Genomic DNA, 8793 nt, shown 5'->3' on the forward strand with positions numbered 1-8793 from the left:
AGCAATTTGAGGGGTAAATTTAGAATTATAATGATTTGGTGGGCAGATTTAGAAATATCATCAATGTGGAGGATATACCCTAAAAACCCCTATAATTTTAATATTTCAAATTTTTAAATATTTTCATTTATATCAACATTCATTTATATGCTTGAATTTTTTTTCACAGGTGGACGGGATCATGCACGCATCACGTGCAATTGGAGTACTAGTATTATGTATTAGACGATATTATTATTTGTAGGGGAAACATGATATTTTATGCGACAATCTATGTGTTTGATGTTTCTTTATTGTGACCTAGGATGTTTATTTTGATTATAAGTTATTGTGTGGAGTTTGGACATCTGTATTGTGGAAAATGGATTTTTCGTTTGTGTTTGATCTTTGGAATACAATGTATATTGGTTGGATTTGGCACTGGAATGGAATAAGTATTGATTGGTATGTATTGTACATTGATTAACGGAATTTGTTCGAATGTATATTCATTTATATGAGATTTATTAGATGTGAAAATGATATCGCAGATGATATTAATTATATTTTTAGGGGGGATGAAAATTTAAAATTTTTCTTAAAGAATGAAATCATCCCAAACGAAAATTCTGTCAAGAATACATTCTGGATGAGAATTCCGTCTAAGTTGTTATAAAACATTCTAGATGGAATTTCCATCAAGGATGCATCCTATATGAAATTTCTATCTAGGATGTATCCTAGATGGATTTAGGATATATACTAAACGGTTAGTTGATTCCATCTAGGATAGTCTTTCTAGATGGAATTTTATCTAGAAAGCGCCATCTTATATGGAAACTTACTACACCAACATCCTAGATAGAATTCTGCCTAGGATGGTTAACTTAGATGGAATTGTACTTATTCTAAACAAAATTTTTCATCTAGAATGCGCTATTTTTTACCAGTGTACACATACAGACTCCTCTGAAAGATGAATATATATAATGAATGGGGAGTGGAGATCAAATTACCCAATTCTAATGGTCACAAGCTGATTGTCAATTGAACTAATTTATACTATACATAAAATTCCTCCATGTGATAACTAGGCTAAACCTTTTAAAACTATTCTCAAACTGCTACACCTAAAGTTTTGGGGTCTTAATAAATCATCAATCTTGATAACAATTCAAATAAGAAGAACCCTACGTTTTTGTGAGTAGCACTATAGGAGTAGTTTGAAAATTGTACTCTAGTTATAATTATCTTTTAGCTTGTAAGCCATATTTTTGGAATACTAGAAATGTCGTGGCACTTGGAAAAAAAATACAAAAATGCGCTTACACATTGGAAAAATCAATTGAAATACTTTCACAATTAGAAGATTCTAATAGATCACTTATTCTCATAGTAATTATTCAACTATATATGACAGTCATTCATGTTATATGTCATGCAAGCATCACGCGTATCAACATAGTAATAAACTCTAGCTAAAGTGAAATCACAACTTAAAAGGATTTAGAGGATTTCTTTTAAGGTTCCATCTTCTGACGGCCTATCTATCTATACTACATATAAAAGATTGCCTTATCAAAACTTTTAATTTTTATTTTTGCCCTTTTAAGTTTGACAATTCTCAAATATGTTATTAGTTGCAATTAATCATTCACTAATTATATATAACCTCTTATTAGCTATATAGTTTCTCATTTTTCAAAACCTTTAGTCACACTATTATTTTATTATTTAATTATAATATTTAATTTAAAATTTAAAATTTATCCCTGATTTATCTTCACATAATATTTAAAATTCTAAAAAATAAAAATAAATAAAAATTTATTAGGCTTATGCCTTACACCTTTTAGTTTCAGCTCTTATGGAGGACTACCTGTTACCTTGCATTTTATTAGCCTTTTAAAAATACGATAATAGTATAAAAATAATTTGTATTTATAATAATTATAATAATATTGATAGTAAAATAATTTTAATAGTATTTTTAAATTAATAAATTACACTATAATTTAATAATTATACAATTTAGTAAATTATTTACTAATAGTGTAATAAACTATTATTAAATTTAAATGTAGTTACTAATAGTATTAAAATTATCCCAAGTATAGTATTATTATATTTAAAAGAGTAGAAACTATTTACATTATAATTATTTTAATAAATTATAAATAAATTATAATAATTATCCAAATTATAATAATTAATTATATAGTTATTTATACATAATTTTATCATACAATTTATTCATTTAAATAAAATTATAATTATTCAGAATTTATATTGCTCTATAAATTATTTTATTTTTTTATAGCAAAAAAAATTTAAAATATAAAATATAATATGTATGATCTCATGCAAAGCACGTACACTATACTAGTTTTTTTAAAATAAGCATGAGACCAACACCAAAAATACCCATTTTTCATTTTCATCATAGAAAGAGATGACGAAAATGGAAGTCCGCGCTTTGAGAAGTCAACACTTTTCACTACTTCATTGGCTAATACTAGATGATAACCATAAATCAAATGGTGCAATAAGCTAGCAAGCCAATGATACTATTAGAATATTAAATTGAGATTATGTTAAAGTAATTTCTCTTCAAGCAATCAAACTCGATATTGTTGCTTCAAGCACTACAAAGATTAATTGTACGTCAGTTTGATATGGGTTCATTTTTTTTCTAGGAGAGGACAATCATAGTTAATACGGATGACCCCACAAGTACATACTTTAGATTATCTAAAAATAAAAGGTAAAAATTAAAAAAGAAATCAATAAGGGTTGAATTACATATGTCTATGTCTATATACTCACTTCCATTATCCATTTTAAGCATGCTTCAAAACTCATGTGAACATTCGTTATTTATATGTAATAAATTGTGAATATTTAATATGATTTTTAACTTTTAAAAGTGGAGATCTAGCAATTAGCTCGTGGAGAGATATTATCGCAATATTTTATTAGTGATCTTCTCTTTGCTTCGTTGCATGTATAAGGGATGGATTCGTCTGCTTGCAATGGATAGTAAAACATATTTACATGAAATTTCAATCAAATTTTATTTGGTTGTACATAAATTTTAGGGAAAAATGTGTTCAGGCCTCAAAAACAGAAACTTCATGTGACGAGACCTCTTGTATTGTGTTCCATGTGGATAAATCCCAAATACACACAGTATTTGTGATGAGGCCCCAAAGTACCGTTTTTCAAAAAAAGCCTAGTGAAAGTTACGAACTTACCCCTTTGATGGGACTGAACTCGGTTACTTCGCCCCTCCCTATTCAAGTACCCTCTTCCTCTTCCCCCTCTCTTCCACGGCTGAGGAGCCACCGAAACTCTTGAAATTTCAATTTTCTCATCGGATTTCAACAGTCCTTGGGTTTTCGCCAGAAAAATGTTGTCCAGGGAAGCAGAATCCGTTAACGACTACAAAGTCATTCATCGCGGTTCATCTGGGCTTGGCAGCACGGAGGAAGCCACTCAAACCCTTATGAAAATGCAAAGGCGGGCAGTAGAATGGCGAGACCGGAAAAGAAGAACGGCAATGGATGGCCGTATCAACGAACACTCCCCAAAAAAGCAGTATGTGCTATGTTATCCAGGATTTGGGGACTCGACCTAATTTCCCCTAATTTTAGTTCATCTTAAACAATGCTAGGGTTTACCACAGTCTATTTTAGTTCTAGTTCGAGTCCATGTTAGTTCTAAATATCTATTAGTGTTAGGTCTAATTTATGCCATGTTAGGTCTAATTGAACTTGCAAATTCGAATTTTTTTTACAGGAAAAAAGTTGCTGATACTGATGCGGGCGAATCAATAAGGCTAACCGCTAATATCGGGGCATATTGGGAATTCATGAAGCGTATTGCCATAAAGATATGTCAGTGGCATAAGGATACATACTGCAGATCTATACTTGAGCACTATATATTATTTGGGGTTCTTGCGCCTGATCGCCCCACACATGAATTGCTGCTGAGCTATTACGATAGCGCTAGTGACATATTTTCTATCACTGATTCAAAAACTAGGGGAGTAAAAAGTGTTAAATTTGATTTACAATGGGTCCATAACCATACTTATTTCCTAATTCATGGGAACTCATAAGTATCAATCGGGACTCAAGAAACAGAATCTGGGTGGAATACTTCGCTAATCTTTTCAAAACTGAAGAGGGGAAGAAGTTAAAAAAGCAACAATCACCCATCGAAGATACCTTGAAGGGCAACTTGAAAGGCTCGTGGAATCTACAAAAAAGCAAGATATCCAAGACTTTATTCTGCTACAAATTTTATACCAATGCTCCATGTATGGTACCCCAGAAGCGGGGAAGGTATCCCTAGACCTGTACTCAGGTACCTAGATAGTATTGAGATGGTCAAAGGAGTTGCTTGGGCCTAATTCTCTTATTCAGAAATTACCAGGGACATTAGAGTTGCTTTGGAGGGCAAGAAGAAGCCATGGGTCACATATGTCCGAGGTTGCATGACACTACTGTGTGTAAGTTCCATGTTTTACTTACTTTGGTTTATTCTAGTTCTAATTTATGCCATGTTAGTTCTAGTTTACACCATATTAGTTCTAATTTACACCATGTTAGTTTTAGTTTACACCATGTTAGCTCTAATTTAAGCTATGTTAGTTTTAATTTATACCATGTTAGTTCTAGCTATACCCATGTTAGTTCTAACAGAAATCATGTTAGTTCTACATGGGTTCATGTTGGTTCTAACATAAATCATGGTAGTTCTAATTTATTCCATGTTAGTCCTAATTTACACCATGTTAGTACTAGCTACACCCATGTTTTACTTACTTTGGTATAGTCTAGTTCTAATTTATGCATTGTTAGTTCTAATTTGAATGCTTAATGTATTTACTATAGCTTTGGTTCTAGTAGATGATGGGCATAAAGTGTAATGACCGTGAAATTTTAATACTAATTAAAATAATTTTTTAGTATTTTAAAATATTTAATTATTATTTTTAAAATAGTAATTGTATTTTTCTTGATTTTCTGTAATTTTCTATGATTTAAAAATATGATTATATATTTATTTAAATGATTTTGATATTGTAATTGTCCCATAATTATTTGATTTTAAATGTAAGTAAATATATTTTTATTATTAATTATTCTTGTTTAATTATATAATATGGGTATTTTTCAACTATTTTGTATCAAATGTTGTATTAGCTTAATATGTACGTTTTTAATTGTAGATAATTATTCCGTAATTGGTTTAATTTTTTAATACCCATAACTAATTATTTTAATTATTTTTGTTTAAATACCTAACTCAAAACCCTAATTTCTTATATATATATGTGTGTGCGTTTTCTTTGTTCTCTTCTCTCCTCTCCGTGTTTTCACGCCGCCACCCCCAACAGCATCTCCTTCTTCCTCTCTCGTGTCCACGAGACCAATCCCGCCACCACGTCCGACGTCCGACCTTCTCTCCTCATCAAGCTCCCCTCCACCAGACTCGCCTCCTTCAGTTCTCCGACCACCGCCTCAACCACCAACCCCAGCGCGGCCACCCCTGCCTCAACTCCGTCGACCACCTGAGCACCGCCGCCCCCTCTCTCGTTCTCTCCTCTCTAGCCGCCGGATAACCCCCATCAGCCACCGAACCCGACGCCTCCAGCACCGCGCCCGAGCCCGACGAACCGCAGCTGTCGCCTCCACCCTCACCCCGCTTGAGCCACCGCCCGACAACCCCTCGGCTGCACCACCTCCGCCGCCTGACCGCCCCCAGATCCTCCCCACCTCCGTCCACTCCACCTCGCCGACCCGCTGCTCCGCCCGCACGCCCACCCTCGCCCGCCTTAGCGCCGCCTGCACCGCCTTAACCTCCGCCTCCTCGAACGCCCACCTCGTGCTGCTGTCCAACCTCCAGCGCCTTCCCTTCGCTCTCCAGACCCGCGTCGACACCCTCGTCAGTCTCCAACTCAGATCCGCGAGCCGTAGTCCCGTCCGTCGACGTCGATTCGTTCTACGAACCCCGAGGTAAGATCCCGCTTCGATTGATTTATCATTTTATTATTTATATCTGTATTTATTAATTGCATAGATTAGACTGTTATTATCTGCGTGGTTTGGTTGATGAGTAATATTAGTAGTAATAATGAGATACTTACTGAGTGGTTATATTCGTAAAGAGGGGGGTATGATATGTATTCTGAGCCGTATGTGATGAAATGATATTTTGACGATTATATTATAATTAATTATGAGATATTTTGAGAGAAAGAATTTTTTTGTAAAGACTGTTTTGAAATATTATAGTAATAAATAAATTAAAGAGTTTATTTCGGCAATGGATTCATTTTTTGGGAAATTATAGTGATTAAAAGAATTTAATTCGGTAGCGAAATCTTTTTAGATAATTATATTAATTTAAAAGAATTTATTTTGAAAAGGAAATTATTTTAGATTAATTTTAATTAGAAAAGAAATTATTTTGTAAGAGGAAATATTAAAAAAAGATGTTTTTAGAATTATTTAAAAGGAGTTATTTTGAAAAATGGAATTATTTTGGATAATTATAACAAGAAATAAAAGATTTATTTCGGATAAGGAAATCATTTTGAGGTAAAGAAATTTATTATTAATTTAAAGGATTATTTTTGAATGTGTGATTTTCGTTTTAATTATGTGATATGCCATGATATCGTTGCACATGATTGGTTGTACTTATTGTTTGCTATTGTGTTTGAGAACCCCTAGCAGTTCATGACTTAGTGACCTCGTGCGTCATGAACAGACTTAGTGACATGTGTGAGTGTGTTGATTGAGTTTAGGTGGTGAACGCGAGTTAATAGAGATTATGGTTGATTTAGAAAATACAAGAGAGTTGGGATGGGAAAGTCCATGTTCATGTGATCGGATAAGACTGTTGATGTATCTTCCAGGCCTCCCCATGATCCAGTGTAGCTTGGGGTTGGTTTGTTGGGTCAAAGTGGAGCCGGTGTAGCCACTTTGGTCCGTGAGCTTGATATTCACCTGATTCTTGCTTGAGTTCGAACCAGGCCGGAGTCGGATTGCGTGTAGCCCTCTGACCGATCCAGTGTAGCAGCGTATTGGGTGCACGTAGAGGATTTGTGAACAGTCAGTTATCCGGTGATATGAGTGTTGACTCTATGTGAGATGTGGACCAGTGAGTTGTGATAGGATGGCCAGTTGTTTTCTTTTCATACATAGATTGAGATTAATATTTAATTATCTACAAATTGAGACATATGGTATATACATGAGGGTTTCCTTGTTTGGATTATTTCGCTCGACGTACTACGTCTCGAGTTGTAGATTTTTAAGTATTAATTCCATCTATTGTATGATCTTGTGATTTGGATGATTAGACTGATCGCTAGCTGCATGATCTCGTTACCTGATCGATTTTGGATGCTTTATGTCTATCGTGTTTTAGTAGTTTTTCATGTTGATTTGTGGATTTCAGTTGTACGTTCTTTTGTTGTTTCTGTTGGATTTCCAGTTGCACGTTTTTTTGTCATTTCTGTTATCGTATCATTTCTCGCTTTGGATTTCCGCTTGTTCTATTTTCTTTGTGGGGTCGGGTCTTGCCGTGCGCCATGCACCTGACGTACACCTGTTTTCTCTGGTGTACGTCAGACTTAGAGGAAGAACAGGTCCAGCCGGGAGATCGCCAGGAAGTCAAAGCTTAGTTATTGGTCCTCCATTTACTTTTGTAGCACCTTCCATTCTGTTGATCGATGTATTTTACATTCTCCAGTATTTCATTCAGATAGTTTTGTATAAGGGCATGTTGACCCGAATATTATGTCTGGGATGAATATTCAGTTGTGATATGTATATTTTCTGTTCTGAGTTGTTTATTATATTCTCTCTACTGGGATCGGGGACCTGTGCCTTCGTTTGTATTTCTTGACGCTTAGCGTATTAGATTGAGAAGACGGAGTCTAGCACTTATCTCTTCTCAGTCTAATACGTCGCGGGCTTGCTCGCGTCCCGATTCCCCGGTATTTTGGGAAGCGGGGCGTGACAATAACCCTGACACCAACACATTCTTCACCAAGAATGGAGAGCTCGGATTACCATTACACGAAATGATGAAGGTTTCCGGTTTACCCATAGGTGATGTCCCTTATCAAGAATTCTTCCCCACTACCAATCAGCTTAATAAGATGAAGGATCGGTCAGCTGTGACCCACGACACTCTATGGGAACTGACTTGTCATTATCACATAGCCATGGCTGAGATGGATACTAAAGCTAGGAAGAAATCTCCCCAGATCAGCTTAAAACAATTCGCCGATTATCTGTTCAAGAACCTGAAAGATCGATCAGAAGAGGTACGTGGATTATCTCCTTTGAGTCCGGGTGAAATCAATCGGCTGTTGGAGAAAACAAACGCACAATCTTACACCTCTCATTCAGAAGACAAGTTTTCGCATGGTACTAAATTCCGCTCTTATCTGTGGCAAGCTGGTGTCCCGATTCATTCTACCACCCTGCTGGCTGGCTTTCTGGCCTTATGGTTGAAGAGGTGTGTAGTTCCCCACCAGTCCTCTGATGCTATGCCAATGGAAGTGTTGTATCCAGCCGTCCAGTTGGCTACAGGTCGCAAATTATCCTTGCTTCCTGCTATGGTGGCGGCTATTCACAGTGGATTACGACAATTAGTTTCCGTATTCACACAAGAGAAAAAGAAACCTTCCGCCAATATTTCCGCTCCGAAGCTAGAATTACCCTACACTTATTTGATGACATGGTTGGTTCTTCACCGGCCAGATTTAATGGAGGCTCCTGAGACGGT

At 35.5% G+C, this 8793-nt stretch overlaps 1 long non-coding RNA gene across 1 annotated transcript in view; it reads left to right on the forward strand.

Annotated features, from left to right (window-relative positions):
• Window positions 1–406, forward strand: part of LOC109843191 — a 5505-nt gene extending 5099 nt beyond the window's left edge. The window contains exon 4 of the long non-coding RNA XR_002247571.1: window positions 170–406. This is a non-coding gene — a long non-coding RNA (uncharacterized LOC109843191). The remainder of the gene's footprint in view (window positions 1–169) is intronic.

Source organism: Asparagus officinalis, chromosome 1 (genome assembly GCF_001876935.1).
Source record: "Asparagus officinalis chromosome 1, Aspof.V1, whole genome shotgun sequence".
Classification (NCBI taxonomy): domain Eukaryota; kingdom Viridiplantae; phylum Streptophyta; class Magnoliopsida; order Asparagales; family Asparagaceae; genus Asparagus; species Asparagus officinalis.